The sequence below is a fragment of the Myotis myotis genome, unplaced genomic scaffold (assembly GCF_014108235.1).
Source record: "Myotis myotis isolate mMyoMyo1 unplaced genomic scaffold, mMyoMyo1.p scaffold_m19_p_1, whole genome shotgun sequence".
Classification (NCBI taxonomy): domain Eukaryota; kingdom Metazoa; phylum Chordata; class Mammalia; order Chiroptera; family Vespertilionidae; genus Myotis; species Myotis myotis.
The window spans coordinates 199,143,583-199,161,416 of NW_023416313.1; positions in this window are offsets into that span (position 1 = coordinate 199,143,583).

Consider the following 17,834-nt stretch of genomic DNA (forward strand, 5'->3'; position numbering starts at 1 on the left):
TCCCTAGGGCTTTCCTGGAGGGGTGCAGAGGGAAAGCCATCCTGGGTGCAGCCCTCCGGTGCCCACTTGGGTTTGGTGCAGGACAAGCAGGAGACTAAGCTGGGCTTCCTAAACGCATGGCCTGGGTCAGAGGCTGAGAGGCAGGCTGGCAGCCCTGTGCCCTGTGCGGGCCAGGCCCACGTGGGCAGGCCCCAGAGGCTGTGAGGAGCCCGCCCGCCTCACAGCAGGGTTGGGCTTCTCCGAGGCGAGGCCGTGCGGAGAAGGGGAGGAAAGAGTTAAGCCCACTCTGGGCTCTGGAGGAGGGCTCGGCTGCTATAAACAGTGAGCCAAGGGAGGGAGGGAGCTGACACAGGATGTGGCCAGGGCTCGAGCTGTCTGATTATTAACTTCACTTTTATTTGGAGGGGGATTCGATTCTCTGTTTTACTTCCCATCGAGGAAGTGAAAGCCCAGGTCTCAGAGGGGCCGGTTTCAAATTGTTTTGTCACAGCTCATTTATTTTTCCTCTTAAATAAATAAACAAAACCACCTCTTTGTTTTCCCCTTAATGAGCGTTCAGCAAATCATCGGTGGGAGGCATGAAAGGGGTTTTCTGGAGCCCTTCACCGGGCACTTTTGGCTTATTCTGGGGGGGGGGGGGGGGGGAGGATTCTTCCTGTGGCCGCAGCCTTCTCCCAGACTCTCAAAGCACTTGCTTTTCTGCCTCCCCCTCCCCGCAAGATCTCAGCCTAAAATCATGACCTCAATCCCAGTGTAGACTCTCCTTGGCTGGGGGGGGGGGGGGGGCTGACATGCTGACACCCTCCCATTCACAGGCTCCGACTCAAGGCCACAGAGAGGAAGTAGCCAACACAGGGCTCAGTGGCTCAGTGGTTAGTCCTCTTGGTTGAGCTGGGACCCATGGTGTGTGTTCCGACGACGGCACCCTGACATTTACACTAAAAATATCTTAAAGCAATTAAACACAAGGGGATTCCATTACAGGGCGCAAGAAAACACCGTGACATGTTCCTTCGCCCAAGGTTCAAAAACGGTTGGGAACTTTGCCTCCAACGCCAAGCCCATTCAATCATTTCACGATTCTCTTGCAACCACCCTTTTCCCAATGAGCCACAGGGGTGAGGCGCCACGGGGAACACGAGGACCCGTCTCACGGGGCCCTCAGAGCAGCAGGGAAAACCGAGTCCCACAGCGAGGCCGACGGTAATGGAGGTGGGCAGGGGAGGAGCGGGGCAGATTCTGCTGGAAACCAAGGGAGGAAGGCTTCCTGGGAGAGGTGACATTTAGGCGGGACCTTGCAGGGTTGGCAATACCAAGAAGAGAGAATATTCTAGAAGCTGAACAGTACCCAAATGACACAGAGACATTATCAATGTGTGAACCGGGCCAGATATCAGACAACAGGATGATGTGGCCTGTAGGGCCTGCAGCTCCTCAAATAGCATTCAGAATGGAATTTATAGTCCTCAGGGTGGGAGGGACCGAGGTTGAGTCAGCCACTTAGACTGCGCTCCAGGCTGCCAGTCCTTGACCCCCGGCTGGAGACAGGCACGACCTGGGAAGGAGCTGTGCTTTAATCTGTGAGCAACCAGACACTACACTTGGATAAGGGCTCCACCGGCCTGACACGCAGCTGCCCACAAACACCTGATGATGAGTAGGAGCGACTTTTACTGCCTCTGGCTCCGTGCTCTTTGGATATGGGGCAAGAGGGAAGGAGGTGACTGGATCAAATCCAATTTACTTGCAAAAGCTCGGGCTCCTAATGGCTAATGGAATGGGATTTCCAAACACCCGCGAGGGAGTTGCCAGGGTCCAAGGTTTTCTTGCAGTTCTTAGAAATGCCTCCCCATTCCCATTGTGTTTCAGCCTCCAAGCCTAAGCCTGCCCTTGCCAGCCAGGAGAGGGTTAAGCTGCCACCACCCCCCTCCCCCAGATGAATGGCTTGTTTTGCACTGCAGTGGGGGTCACGAGGGAGGTTGCCCTTTGCCTCTGGGGAGGCAGTCAAGGTCCTGCTGCCCTCTCTGGCACTCGGCCCCAGGCAGCCTGACGGTATCTCCTCCCCTGGACAACGTCCTGCAGACCTGGGCCTCAGAACTTTCCAGGCCCAAGGCGGGCCAAACCCCAGCACCAGGCCAGGCTCTGGAGGGGCAAGGCAGGGAGGCCCCCTCAGAGATATAGGGGCTAAAGGTACACACCAGCTGAGTCCCTTAGCTTCTGCGAACATCTAGGGCCAGTGGCAGAGGCTGAGGTTACTACTGGGACCAGATCCCTTTCTGTTGCTTGGCTCCTGGCTGAGGCCCCCCAACTGGTCTTCCTGGGTATGGTGAAGGCTGCTCCCTCTTCATGGATGTGGTCACACTGCCCTCCAGTGGCCATCCCACCAAATAGCACCCATGGGCCCCAGGTGGGGTTAGGGATGATGGTCCAGTGTCCACACAGGCGGGGCTGGCCCCTGCTTAGACTGGGCTGCCCTTTGCTACCTTTGAAGACGTGGCTGTGCTCATCCCCTGCTCCTCTTACAGGCAGTCCAGCTTCCCTTCGCCACAGTGGACATTGGTAGAACAGCAGGGGATCTGCCTCCTCCAGTGGTTCTCAACCTTTAGTACATGCGCCTGAATCCTGGAGAGCTGGCTCAAACCCAGATTGCTGAGCCCGCACCTAACGTCAGAGAAGCTACTTTGCTAGCAAGTTCCCAGGTGCTGCTGCTGGTGGTGGTCCGATGTCCTGAGACCACATTTGCAGAACCGCTGGCTCACTTCTCTCCTGTCCTGAGGCTTCCAGCATTCACTCACCCTGTGGGCACGGAGGACAAGAAGTGCCCGCGACCAAGTACCTACCCCACTAAGTGGGGCTTAAGCTAACAGGAGAGACAGACTCGTTTAAACAACTCATCTCATAGTTAACATAAGATTCCATTTGAAAAGGGGAGAGGTGCAGGGGTGGGGGGTGGCGGAGCAGAAGGGCAGAGCAGCTAGGGCTATGGACCTGCCTCTTCAGAAAGGGCGACATTCAGAGGGAAGAGAGAAGCAGGGTCCTGAGCTCAGCCATCTCCTTCAGTGCCCAAGGATGGTGTCCCACCGTCAGGAACCTCAGCCTCTGGCCATGAACTTCTCGCTGCCCGAACCAGATTTCCTTAGGCCCTTGCCCGAGGCCTGAAGGAGAGACACATTTGATGGGTCTGGGTTTGCTGAGCAAAGGTGAGAAGACATGGTGTATCGTCTACCCATCCCTTCATTCAGCGTTTCATCTCCTCTCTACGGTGGGGCCAGGTGCAGCCATTTCAAACGAGCACTTTTAAGCACCTCCTGGGTGTCTGCACTGGCGTTGCTACTGTGACTTGTGAGATGTGCCACCGATGAGGCCTGCCCTGTGCGCTCCCTCTGCTCCAAGGCCCTGGCAGGGCAGGGAGGACTGCTCCATCCCTGCCCCAGTCTCAGTGCCCAGTCTGCTGCGTGCAACCCCCCACCCTCCGTGTGCCTGTGGCAGCCCTTCAGGAGGAGACCCGACTGGCAGGGGAAAGCCAGGCGCAGGTTTGCTATTCAGATGTACCACATTCCCACGAAAACTTTCACAAGCCAAAGTGGCATAAAGCAAAAACAATCACCATTCATTTATATGGAAAAGAATTTGAGTGCTTACAGATCCCCAAACCTACCGAGTCACACTAAATCACACATAAAACCCGGAACAACACCAACATACAGTAAAAGCAGGAATGCACCGAGTAAATCGAGACAAAGCCCAGATGCTCGCAGACACAGTGCAAAGCTACGGCGACTTGATGCTAAGTGTAGTTCCCAGGGCGGGCGCTTGGTGGCGCCACTGCCGCTGCTGCACTGCCTGCAAAACAGGCTGAACGCCATTTTCAGTTTTCACCTTTCCTCATAAAAGCAAAAATCCTCTTCGGATTTCTCCCATTTTTCGAAAACAGTTGCTAATGTAGGTCCTTTGTAAACGTGAAGTGGCGCTAGGCCAGCTTTTAAAAAACGTGGGCTGCTGTATTCTCTCCTGAGGATGCCTGTTCTCCGTATCCATGCAGCTCAGGGCATGCGGAGGAGGCATTTTCCCACGAGGCCTGTCATCTGGCACAGCCACTTCCTTCCCCAGTTTTCTCATCTGAAAAAATGGGGGGGGGGGGTCATATTCGATATTCCCCAAGGTTTTATGGTCTGAGTCCCGCCCACCCGTGCTCGCACGCTTGGGGAGATGGATGAAGAGAAGACGCCCTGCCTGGTGACCCCGCCACTACACAGAGTAAGGCCTTGGGGTTGGTGGCCTCCAGGTCGTGGGGAGGGAGGAAAAAACTCCTGAAAACTTAGGTGCGGCTTTAGAGTCAAACCAACCCAGTTCAAACGGTGGCTCTGCGCCTGGCTCCCTGTGTGATCTCCAGCAAGTGGCTTCGCCTCTCTGCGCTTCAACTGCCCCATCTGAGAAGTGCAGACCACGCAGTACCTACCTCACTGGGTTGTTCTGAAGACGGAAGTAATAGCTACCCCCGATCAAGGGCTTATTCCGGGCCAGACACTGAGCTAAGGGCTTCCCACCAATTACATGAGGTCTTGCGAGGAGGCGCTGGCCCCATGCCCGCAGGGAGTAGGCTGTGTCATGAGGCCCGTGTTGCTATCATGTCACAGTGCCCGGTTCTTGGCGCATGTGGGCACACTCAGTAGACAGAAGGAGCTTGGCAAGGACTTGGCCTTGCCCCTGGGAAGCACAAGGCCTCGCCCACATGGCGGCTTTCCTTAGTAGCCCGAGAAGGTCCCTTGGGAAGAGCAATGTGGAGGGCTGGGTGGCCGGAGCTGACGGCCCCCCCACTTCTTCCCAGGAGAGCCAGCCCCGAGTCTAGTTAGCCAGTGCCGGCTGGGACGTCAGCTCTTACTCACTCTTCCCAGAGAGCAGCTAATTAGCCTCCCGGCAGCCAGGAGCTCCCCAGATGAAAGCTGCTTAATACACACGCAAGGCGTGTCCTCCATATTTATAACCAGGGTTCCCTCGGGTGAGGAAGGCCCAGGGGCGGAAAGACAGGCCGGATCAGGGCCTCGCCTTCTTTATGACAGAGGTTCTCAGGGAAGGGAGCTGGGAGCCTGAGAAAAAGGCTACAAGGGGGTGGGGGTGGGGCCGCCCAGGTCCTGGGAGTGGGAGGAGCCAGGTGGCTGAGGGGGCAGAAGGTTCCAGGCCCCAGGCTGCCTCCCAGACCAGAAGGTCCCAGGCAGGGACACAGCCGAGGGCAGGGAGGGTCAGAGTGAGGACTCTGCTGCTGGGCTGCCAGGGTGAGGTCCCAGCTCCAGGGTGGCCATTCCATGTGCCAGGGCCTCAGCTTCCTTATCTGCAAAGTGGGGATAATGATGGCCCTGACCTCACAGCTATTAACTGATAGCACTTAGGAAGGCAGGGCCTGGCAGCCGCTGTGCGAAGAATGATGATGTGCGCACTTGTTCACTCAACAGACATGTTTTAATATGTTTTTTAAATTGGGTTTGTTTTGTTTTTTTTAGAGAGAGAGGAAGGGAGGGGGAGAGATAGAAACATCCATTAGCTGCCTCCTGCGCACCCCCTACTGGGGATAGAGCCTGCAACCTGGGCATGTGCCCTGACCGGGAATTGAACCAGCAGCCTCTTGGTGCACTGAGCCACACCGGCTGGGCTCAACAGACATTTATTGAAACCTACTATGTGCCAGGCACTGGGTGCTGAGTTTACGATTATGAACAAAACAAGATCAAGTATTTCTTCCCATGGAGGTTGCATTCTGTGGGAAGACAAACAAGAAATGCAAGAACCAGGAGGCCCCTGGCACGGCGCCTAGCAGTGGTCTACACGGTAACGTTTCTTGCTGTGGCTGAGTCAAGTCCCATTGCAGGTAAGCACCTCCTTTTTACAGATGAGGAGACAGACTCAGGACAAATCAGCAGGATGCAAAGGTCACAGCCAGTCCGTAGCAGAGCAGGAATTCGATCCCAGCTGAGTCCACACTGTGGAATCCTGGCCGCGTGACCCTGCTGTCCAGAGGGCCCCATCTGGGTGCTGCCGCCAGGGAGGGCGCTGCTGCTGGGGGCGGGTGCTGGCTCTGCCGCCTGTGGCCCAGACTCTTCTGAGCACAGGCTCACAGGTGTGAGCGAGGTGGCCTCCCGGTCACCCTGCTCCCGGCAAGGTAGTCACTGCTGAAGAGGCCGCCTCCTCAGGGATATTTCCAGCTACTGACCACCCACGAGCCAGGGCTCCCAGGGTTCAAACCCTCCCTCTCACCTGGGTCATGAGATAGGGGAGGTGCCTCTGCCCTGGGGCCAGCCTGGTGGGCAGGCCAGGTCGGGGCACTGTCCCCAGCCAGCTCCTTGGGGAACAGTGCCCCTGACCCATCAGGCCAGTGGACACCTCAGTGGACAGGCATGCATTCCACACCCGCTCAATGCCAGGTGTCATGGGCACCCGCCTTTAAGGTGCCCCCTTTTCGAGGAGGATGCCAACTCCCAAACAGAGAGTGGACGCCGGGACCAAGGAACAGGGCATGGGGAGTCCCTGACCTCAGACCAGGAGGCTGCACACATGCCAACTTGCCAACCTCCCGCCTCAGGACAGGTGGAGGGCACGGGCAGGCAGTGCACAGGACTCTGGAGCACCTGCCTGCGGATGCCCACCGCCCAAGCAGACACGGTCTTCACTGTCCATTTACCCTATTGGACCATGTGCCTGCCTAGTGACCATTCATTCGTTCATTCATTCCTGTTACGCACTCAGTCCATGCCAGGCACACTACTAGGTTCCAAACAAGGATCCAAAGATTTTTTAAAAAGTCCCTGTCTTTTGAGAGCTTAAAACTGAGTAGACTAAGCAAGCTAACCATGACCACATGGCCGGGGCCACAACCCCATGGGCAGCTGCTGCTGGAGCGTGGGGGATGCCTGCTCGCATATGGCACACAGCTGAGCCCACCCCTACACTGTAATCCCCCCAAAGCAAGTCCATTTAGTAAATCAGGCTGAAGACAGGATCTGAGGGCGCTGGGCTCCTTAACCACAACCCCACCCACACCCACACCCAGGATACAGGAGGCTCTCCCCAGCAAGAAACTGTCCCCCAAAGGTGCCCCTAACAGCCTGGTTTGGGGGAGGGAAGACTCTTATCTGCATTCTGGGCTGATCCACTCCTGAGTCCACGATGGCAGCCCTGCACATTTCCCCAGCTGAGGCCAGAGCTCCCCTGTGTATCCACGGACCCCTGGCCAGGCTGTCTGTGGAGGGGAGGACATCCCTCAGCCCAGACCCCCCACCACCACGCTCCTGCCCCGCCCCTCCCCTCCCCCACCCAGCTGACCCTTCCAACTCAGCTGGTCCTTCTGCAGTCCTGAAGTACCTTCTGCCCCCCAGGGAGCCCCAGAGTGGAGAAGAAATGACCCCTCAAGGGTCAGACACTCTAGGCCTAGCCCCACCCCCACAGCTGTCACGGAGAACTTGGCAGGGGAGGCGCAAGCTGGATCTTCCAGGTGTCTTGGCTGAACTTATGCAACCCCAGACTGCCCTTCGAGCAAGAAGGCAGAAGGAAGGGGTGCGTGGGAAGGCCGGTGATTATCACCCTCCATCTCAGGGTGGGTGTGGGCCACCTGCCCAGGGAGCATAGCCCGGCCAGAGGCAGGGATGAGCCCCTGCCTGTCCCAGGGGGAGCCTGGGGCAGGTAGGGTGACCCTGGTTAATGGACTTTACACGCATTAACCTTGAAGGCAGTCTTGGCACCCACCCGTGAGGAGGCTCAGAAATTTGAGAAATGTGTCCATCGTCACCCAGCCTGAAAACAGTACAGTCAGAATCCACATCCTGTCCCTCTGACCCCGGAGACTTTGCCCTTGACAACTTGGAGTGCCCCTGCTGGCTGTGGCCCCAGGACCGGTGCTGAGATGCTCAAACATTTGCTGGGTGAGCGAGTGAGCAGACAACAGAGTAGCCAAGTGGACCAATGTGGGGACGAGTGAGTGGACATGTGCATGAGTGGACGAGTGGACCAGGAAGGACCTGGGAGGATGGTGAATGGGCTCAGTTGGATGAGAAGCAGCTGCTGCTTTGTCACGTGGCCTCTGAGATGGGGGAGGAATGTAGCTTCTGAGAAACCGGTGGCCCATTGGGGTGCTGGCTTACCATGGAGGGGGCCCCAGGTCTCCCCCTCAGACAGCAAGCCTCCAGAACAAGGGGCTCTGAAGGCCCCAGGGCCCCTGCCTCACACACACACACACACACACACACACACACACACACACACTCTCAGTGACCAAGTAGCGGGCTGGCCTGGTCAGTCATCGATGGGCCATGGAGAGCTCTGTTGCTTAATTATGAGGACCCTGAGCCAGGTATCGACCTGCAGCCTGCTGGGAGGAAAAGGGGAGCAAGGGACCCATTGGCCCTGCCTGAGGAGGAGGTGGGGTGGGTGGCCGAGAGGCCCTCCCTGCTGCCCGGGGCGGGCAGGGCAGTCTGGCCAAGGCAGAAGCCCAGTGCACCGGCCCCTGGGCCCCGGTGTCAGTGCCTGGGCCTGTTTGCCTAAGGGGGTGGGTGTGAGCTGGCAGGGATGCGGTTTACCAAGAGGTCACTGCCGTGGTCAGGGAGGGTCAAGGGCCCTCCTCCTGGGGTAAGGCCCGCCCACTTGGGCTCTGGCCTGGGAGGGGGGCAGGGTGGACTGGACCCCAGGGGGGATGATGTGGCAGAAAGGGGGTGAGGATGAGGCTGTTGCTCTAAACTGGGGCTCTGGGGCTTAGAGCTGAGGGAGGGGTGCTGACGGGTCTGAGCCCAGCCCCACCTCCTGTGAGGGCCAGAGGGACAGTAACTAGACCAAGTCAAGGCCAAGTCCCTGCATTAAAGGGCCCACAGAGGACTCCCCCCACTGCACCCCCAGCCAACTCTCTGGGGGAGACTGAAGCCAGCAAGGGGCAGGTGGGTCCCAAGTGTCTCTGGAGAACAAGTCCCAGAACAGGAGACCCAGCTGCCTGCTCAGGCACAGCCCCCCTGGCCCCCGGCATGAGTCGTTATCTATCTGTGCCCCCAGTGGGGTCCAGGGAGGTAACAGGGAGGTGTGAAGGGTGGGGACAGGGTCCACATAAAACTTGCCCTCCCCCCCCCCCCCCCGGCCCCGCCCCGCCCTCTGGCCCTGCGTGAGCGCCCTGCCCCAAGGAAACCTTTATGGGGACAGAGACCAGAACTGCCCCCTCTGGCCTTTCGGTGCAGGGTCCCCCGAGTTTGTCAGCCGAACAAATGGGGACCTTCTGAAGAATGCACTCCACCCTAGAAAATGCCACAGAGGCCAGTTTGGACATGGAGCAGAGAAGCAGTGGGAGACAGAGTTTGGGTCACAGGCTCTAAGGAGGCGGTGAGCGCCCTCTGCTGGCTTGTGGTGGTGCAGGTGCATGGCGCCCTCCTGAGACAGGACTCCTGCAGCCTGCAGGAGCATCTTATAACCAACCCGCAATTTACTAAAAAAAAGAAAGAAAGTGGTCCAATTACACAAAAGGACACTGTGAGGATGGCACCACATTTGCAGCCCTCTCAGACGTACGTTCTACAATGATAATAATGACAACACCAAGAGCAAAAGTTGTTTTAATTCTCACCATCACCCCGTAAGGGAGGTGTTATTATCTCCAGTTTTCAAATGAAATGGGGCTTGCACGTGAGTACACAGATAGTAACTGGCAGAGCTGGGATCTGAACGGAGGTGTGATGCCCGACTTGTGCTGTGTTCTAGGTACTCACATCAAAGGCTGTTTCCAGCCAAGGAGTAGCTTTCTCTCCTGTCTTCTCCCAAGAGAGACTGCCCTGCTGGACAGAAGGCAAGGAGGTGGCCTCCCGCCTCTCATGGTTAAAGGGTCACTGATGAACCTTTGCTTATCTTGTTATACTTTACGAAGGACTTTCACCTGTGTTACCTCATTTGCACAGCTCACCAGCCCTGAGAGGGAGGGGTGGGGGGGACTGCACACAAAACACAGCCCCAAAGGTAGGGGTCCACTCAACTGTAGTCCTACACCCACACAAGCCCCACCTGGAGCCAAACACAAGACCTGAGATTCCTGTAAAAATCCATTCATAGAAAATATTTGCAAAACCCACAAGGGACTAGTCTCCAGGGTTTAGAAAGAACACCTATAACACAGAAACAGAGAGACAAATAGCCCCTTTTACAAACAAGCAAAAGATCTGAACAGGCACTTCTCAAAAGAAGATATATGAATGGCCAATCCTATATAATAAAAACCTAATATGCAAATCGACCAAATGGTGGGAACGACCAGTCACTAAGACGCACACTTACCACCAGGGGGCAGACACTCAACGTAGGAGCTGCCCCCAGCCTGCAGTGGCAGCAGGGGCAGGGGGCGGGGCCTGCTAGTGTGCGGCGCCAGGCCAGCCAAGGCAGTTGCCATGGGCCCCCACCCCTCCCCCCCATCACCCTGCCGGTTGCCCCGCAGATAGGCCCTGATTGCCGGCCAGGCCTAGGGACCCTACCCATGCACAAATTTCATGCACCAGGCCTCTAGTAAGGATATAAAAGAAGATAAGCAGCATCATTAGCCAATCATTATTAGTCATCATTAAGACGTGCAAGACAAAACCACAATGAGTGAGACACCCTTCTACACCCACCAGAATGGTTAAAATTAAAAAGCCTGACAAAACCCAATGCTAATGAGGGTGTTAACTGGAACCTGCATAACCTTGTTGGTAAAAGTATCAATGAGGCAGGATAGTAAAAAGTTAGGAAAATTCCTTGGCAAGTGGAATGGGGAAACTGAGACAGACAGCTGATTCAAACTGACCCCATCCAGCACCCTGACTCGCCTGCCTCCTTCTCCCTGGCATGGCCACTTTCTTAAGCATTAAGCCCTCAGAACAGTGAGGTTCTACTCAGCATCAAATAATCTTAATAATAAAAATAATTTAAAAAAATTTGTCTGTCAACCCAGAGGCAGAGTTTTGGTCAAACTACAGATAACATCTAGGCGTCAGTTGTGTTTCAGCTCCAAGCCCAGAAAAGCAGCAAAACCAGACAAAGTGACACCATGGCTGCCTCGGGACCAGATGCATTGACTGACGACCCCTTGCCCCGTGCTGACCAATCAGTGGAGACCAGGACCCTGACCCTATTTGCTCCTTGTGATGGAGCAGCGTATTAACGGCACACCTGGAAAGCTGATGAACGTTCTATTGAGATTCTCCCCTGAGACCTCTTCTAAAATTCCTGCCTTTAGAAAACAGATAAAAACCCTTAAGACAAAGGACCCAGTGCGCATATTCTCCCTCTCTCTCTCTCTCTCTCTCTCTCTCTCTCTCTCTCTCTCTCTCTCTCTCTCTCTCTTTTGGGCTCTCTTCAGGCATGTATATTTGCTTTCTTTCTCCTCAGCTTTATGGGGCCCCTGAGACTTGTAACCAGGGGAGCAGTGGACAGCAGCAGCTCCTCCCGGGCTAACCTCTGAACCTGTCTCCAAGGGCCCTCCTTTTGCTTCTGGAACTTGTCTCCTGAGTCCACGCAGCCCAGCGGGCTCACTTCTTCTGCCTCTGTGACTTTCTTTCTAAAAATCCAAGGCAGCTCTCTGAGCAGCCTGCTCGATTCTTCTCTTCGAGTTTACTTGTGCCTTGCGTGCTAAGTAAACTTCCTCTTGAGCTAGAGTTCTTGGCTCTGAATCCTTTCTTTGCCAAACTCAAGAACCAAGAGCCAGAGCCCACATCACTGCTAACAGAAATTAGAAGGAAGATGATCTCTCCTCCCGCACACATGGATATAGCAAAAGCCTTATGCTGAGTGAAAGAAGTGTTCCCCAAATTTTATCTATTATAGGATTCTACTTATATGGAATTCCAAAACTGACACAATAATCTCCGGGGGGCAGGGAGGGGGCGGGACCACAATGAGAGTTGCCTCTAGGGCCCTGGGCTGGGTTGATGGGGAAGAGGCATGGGGGAACTTTCCAGTTGCTGGTAATGTTTGGCTGGTGTCTGGTTTCATCAGTAGATGCATTTGTGAAAACTCAAAGGGTAAGTTAACATATACATTTCATGGCATATAAATTTTACTTCAAAGGAAAGAAAACTATACACAAATATTGAATCCTGGTTAAGAACTTACATGTGGAAATATTTAGGGAGAAGGATACTGGTTGTCCCAACCCATCTCTCCAGTCTTCTCTCTGTCTGCCCCACCAAACTGTTAGTCCTGTGAGCTGTGGCTGAGAGCTGTGCTTCTCACAGCCCGACACCCAAACAAATCACTTGATAAAGTGCACATTCGGAGTCAGTAGGCCTGGGCTGGGGCCCAAGAGTTTATTTCTTACAGCTCCAGGGGATACTGCTGCTGGTCCTTGGACCACATTCTGAATAGCAAGCACTTAGAATGTTACCTTCTGATAAAGGTCATTCATCTATTGGGACCCAAGTAATGCAGGCTCCCCAGGGGCCCAGTCCACATCGCAGATCTGAACTTGAGTCAGTCTGCACTTACGGGAAACCAATCATACACCCACAATCCTCCAACTCGTCTTTAGCTGACTTACCTGACCTTAGGAAATAGGCCCTGCTCACCTCTTCCAGTAGATGGCAACTATAATTATGATAAGTGACAGCAACCACAATCAGTTGTGAGAACTCTCAGGTACCAGGGACTGTGCTACATGCTTTATAAGCATTATCTCGTGTTTCATCCTCCTAACAGCCCTATGAGGTCAATGCTAACAATGTTTCCATTTTACAGATGAGGAAACCGAGGTGCAGAAAGGTTAAGCTCACATCGGCTTGGCCATCTGGATACTTCCTTTGGCTTTAATTACCGGCAGCCTTATGGTAACAGCCATGGTGTTCACATACTAGCGTGTTTTCTCTTTCCACTGAGATCACGCTGTCCTTGAGGATAGGGACGGATCATTCTCTTTTCCATCACAGCCTTTGCCAAAGCAAGGCCTCTTCTTCAAAACAGGACATGTGACAAGCAGCTCCCAGCCTCACCTGTAACAGGGCCATATGCTCCCCTCCCCCTCCCCCAGGCCCTGGTGTGGGTGCCCCAGCTCCCAGCTCCCCACTGTCCCCCACGGACCCCCCAGCAGCCGCTCTCCCCCTGCTGTGTAGACCTCTCCAGTTCATCCCCCCTCCCAGGTCTGCTCATCTCCACTCCCAGATCTCTCCTTCCAGTTTTCTCTCCCACCCCAGGGAGTCCAGTCTACAGCAGCCACCCCTGACCGGAAGAGACCCCCTGCTCTGCCCTCCCCCAGCGCTCTCCTCCGCAGCAGGCTCTGTGTCCCAGCTGCATCCACAGTGGCATTTTGTCACCGTAGGTGGGTGGCGGGAGGGGTGGTCTGGCCTGGTCCCCAGAGGTGGGAGCAGAGCTCAGGTGAGAGGGCCCTTCCTCCCCCGACCCCATCCCACCTAACCTTGCCCTCCTTGTCTCTGTCACCCTCTGGCCCAACCCAGAGGCCCACAGGTTGGGCACTGGATGTCCTCAGACCCAATGCATTTCCCACTCTGAGCCCTAACCCCGGCCATGCAGTTCCCAGCGCCCCCCCCCCCCCCCACCTCCTCCTCCTGCAAGGCCTTCCTTCTGCGGTGTCTCCCCACCCACCTAGGACCACTTAGGGAGGATATTTTACTTTCCCAGACAAGCTCAGCGATGCCATTTCTCCTCCTAAGAGGTTAGGCTAATTGCTCTTCCCAGAAGAAAATCCTCCGAGGTTTTCCTTGTGGTGGGATAGGAGGTTTGAAAATTATATGTTCAGGGCGACATGGGGTTACTATATTAAGTCCCGGTACGCAGTCGGCGGCCACTGGGGAGCGCGGGCGCCACCTGCTGGCCGGAAGCGGGATCCCGGCCCTGTCCTCAGAGATGCCAGCTCAGTCTACTCATCCAGGCGCAGCCCTGGGCCCCCACTCAGGGCAAGAACACAGGCCCGGCTCAGCCCTCCGGGTCAGCTTCAGTGTTTTCCACTTTAAGAGTCCCATAACAGCAGCGATGTCTAATTCATTGGCCCCCACATACATAAACTGTATGATTTCCAGGGATGAAGAGACTCAAGACGTACCAGACACAAACACATCAAATTGTATACATTAAATATCCACAGATTTTTGTAAATATTTTGTAGATATTGCATCTGCAGCTTTTCAAACCTCAATAAAGCGGTCTTTTAAAAAGGGCCAGACACACGCTTTATAAACATTAGACAATGAAAAAATTACGTAGTGGCACACACACAAATATACTAAGACGTTTCATTGACAGTGATCTCTACCACTTCTTATATCAAATTAGATTATGCAGTTTCTATCCTATTAGATTGTTTTTAAACTCATCTTTAAACAAATGGGCTCTCTCAAGTCTCTAATTCATGGGAACATAGATTAGAAGTAATTTCCAGTCCGTCAAGTTACAAAAGCACATACCCATCAATGCAGCAATCCCATTACTGGCAATGAACCCCACAGAGGCACCCATGGTCATGGCAGCAAAGATGTATTGCCTCTGCAGCATCACTATTAATAGCAAAACACTGGGAGCCACGGGTAAGATGCTGGTTAAATAAATGATGGTCCCTCCATGCGAGGGGAACTAGAGAGGGGCTCTATCCCTGCTGCTATGGACCCATCTCCAAGCTGTAATGTTAGGTAAGGAAGCACCATGGAGACTGTGGTGATGGTTACACAACTCTGTGAATTTAGTCTTAAAATCACCGCACTGTACTCTTAAAATGAATGAATTTTGTAGTATGCAAATTATATCCCAATAAAGCTATTTTTTTAAAATAGACCATAAAGCATAATATGTAACTTATTCTCTCCTATAAAACTAAATGAAAAGTACATATTTAATCATATATGCTTGCATAGGCATAAAAATTCTGGAAGAATATATTAAAAGCTTAATAGTAGCCCTAACCAGTATGGCTCAGTGGATAGAGCGTCAGCCTGCGGACTCAAGGGTCCCAGGTTCGATTCTGGTCAAAAGCATGTACCTTGGGTGCGGGCACATCCCCAGTAGGGAGTGTACAGGAGGCAGCTGATCAATGTTTCTCTCTCATCGATGTTTCTCTCTCATCGATGTTTCTAACTCTCTATCCCTCTCCCTTCCTCTCTGTAAAAAATCAATAAAATATATTTTTTAAAAAACTTAATAGTAGTTGCTACTTGGGGTGGGAAAATTTTTATTATATATACTTTGTCCTATATATATTTTTACTATGAGCATGTATACTCTCTCAATAAATTATTTATTAGTTGCATTCATCATCCCATAGTTTCCACAGCAACATTTAAATAGAATAAGAAATATTTTAAATATTTTAACAACTTGAAGAGAATTTTTTTTCACTAAAGTCTTATGTTTTATGCACAAGGTACTTACTTCCTCATAAATAGAATTTGAAGAACACTCTTTTATTCCATGGTGATTAGACCCATTTGCACACATGCATGCACACACATGCATGCACACATGTACATGCATATAATTTTCTGAATATGCTGAATTTTCAAACGAATACCTGATCATGATAGAAATTTTTAAACAGCAAAAACTATTTTTTTAAAAAAAAAAACAATCACCTACAATACAGCAACTGCTAACATGCTGGTGTGTCTTTCCAACCTATCCCTATGTGTACATATTTTCTGGTTTATAGTGTTATGAACAAACTACAAATAGTTTTGTGTCCCAGTTTTTCTGCCAGTTCCCATATAATGAAAAACTTTCCATGTCCTTAAAGCATTCTTGTTTTTATCATATGCAAAGGGTTATAGCCTGTGGATAGTTTCTAAGTTATTTAATCCGTTTCTTTTTTTAAATATATTTTTATTGATTTCAAAGAAAAAGGGAGAGGCAGAGAGAGATAGAAACATCAATGATGAGAGAGAATCATTGATCGGCTGCCTCCTACATTCCCCACATTAGGGATCAAGCCTGCAACCTGGATATGTGCCCCGACTGGGAATCGAACCGTAACCTCCTGGTTCATAGGTCAATGCTCAACCACTGGGCCACGTTGGCCGGGCTAGTCAGTTTCTTGTTGGGACATTTGCCTTCTTCCAGAGTGTTGCTCTATAAATAGTGTGCTCATCCTACAACTTCCCTAGGATTGAATCCTTGAGGAGGAACAACTGGAATATCAAAGGACATGCCCATCTCAACACTGGCAACAGGTCGCCAATGGGCCCTCCACCAGGGTCACACCAGGGAGAGGAGTGGGCTGTGAGCGCTGGGCCACTGCTGAGTGCAAATCACGGCTTCTCCGGAGGATGGCAAGGGCAGGGCATGGTCGGATGCCTCCTAAGTACAAAGCACCATGTGGGAGGGGGTTATTTATACACATGATTTCACTCAGTTCTCACAAGAGAGACTTCATGATTGTCTCTTGTTGACCCATTAGGAAACTGAGGCTAAGAGGCTGACACTTGCCCGGCTCTGTCTCCCAGTTAGTGCCAAAGCCAGGACTGAAAATCAGGTCTGATTCCAGAATCACACTCTTCAGAGGAGGAGGAGGAGAAGGAGGAGGAGGAGGAGGAAGAGGAGGAGGAGGAGGAGGAGGAAGAGGAGGAGGAGGAAGGAGGAGAGGAGGAGGAGGGAGGAGGAGGAGGAGGAGAAGGAGGAGGAGGAGGAGGAAGAGAGAGGAGGAGGAGGAGGAGGAGGAAGAGGAAGAGGAAGAGGAGGAGGAGGAGGAGAAGGAGGAGGAGGAGGAAGAGGAGGAGGAGGGAGGAGGAGAGGAGGAGGAGGAGGAGGAGGAGGAGGAGGAGGAGGAGGAGGAGGAGGAGGAGGAGGAGGAGGAGGAGGAGGAGAGGAGGAGGAGGAGGAGGAGGAGGAGGAGAGAGGAGGAGGAGGAGGAGGAGAGGAGAAGGAGGAGGAAGGAGGAGGAGGAGGAGGAGAAGGAGGAGGAGAGGAGGGAGGAGAAGGAGGAAGAGAGGAGGAGGAGGAGGAGGAGCGGAGGAGGAGGAGGAGGAGGGAGGAGAAGGGAGAAGAGGAGGAGGAGGAGGAGGAAGAGGAGAAGGAGGAGGGAGAAGGAGGAGAGAGGAGGAGGAGGAGAGGAGGAGGAGGAGGAGGAGGAGGAGGAGGAGGAGGAGGAGGAGGGGAGGAGGAGGAGGAGGAGAGGAGAAGGAGAGGAGAGGAGGAGGAGGAGAGGAAGGAGGAGGAGGAGGAGGAGGAGGAGGAGGGGGAGGGAGGAGGGAGGAGAAAGCTAGGGTACATTTCCCAAAGAAAGCCTCTCCTCTGGTGCCTGAGTGCCCAGGGCCACAGTTAGGCTCCAGAGTAAAGTCAGTAGGTCCGTGAGTGGCCAATGGGTTTTGAAATGCAGACACTAGTATAACTTTCATGCAGGAGACAAGAAGAGCTAGCAACCATTTAGCCAAGATATCTCAAATGAACAACAACAACCATTTTGGAAACAAATTCTTGATTCATAGCCATCAGCCTTTCCTTAGGCTGTGGCAAGAAGAAGGTACCGTCATGAGTCAGGTACAGTGGGGCCTTGACTTACGAGTTTAATTCGTTCAGAGACCGAGCTCGTTAAGGAGCTCGTTAACTCAAATTACTCTGTCAACTCAACGCAAAAACTCCTTAGTCAAACTCGTTAGTCGGGACACTCGTAAGTCAAGGCCCCTCTGTATTAAAGGCAACATTTGACAGAGCAGACCTGGTGGGAAAGCCAAACCCTGGCCTGTGTCTGGGTGGGCAACCGGCACAGAGACCCCCACGCACCTTGCTCAGCGCCTGGGGCACAAAGGGCCCACCGGGCGGGGAGGCTGCGGCCTGGCTCACTGTCCTAAGCAGAGCTGACGGGACTCACCTACCTGCCCTGGAGAACTGCCAGGACCCGAGGACAGAAACGA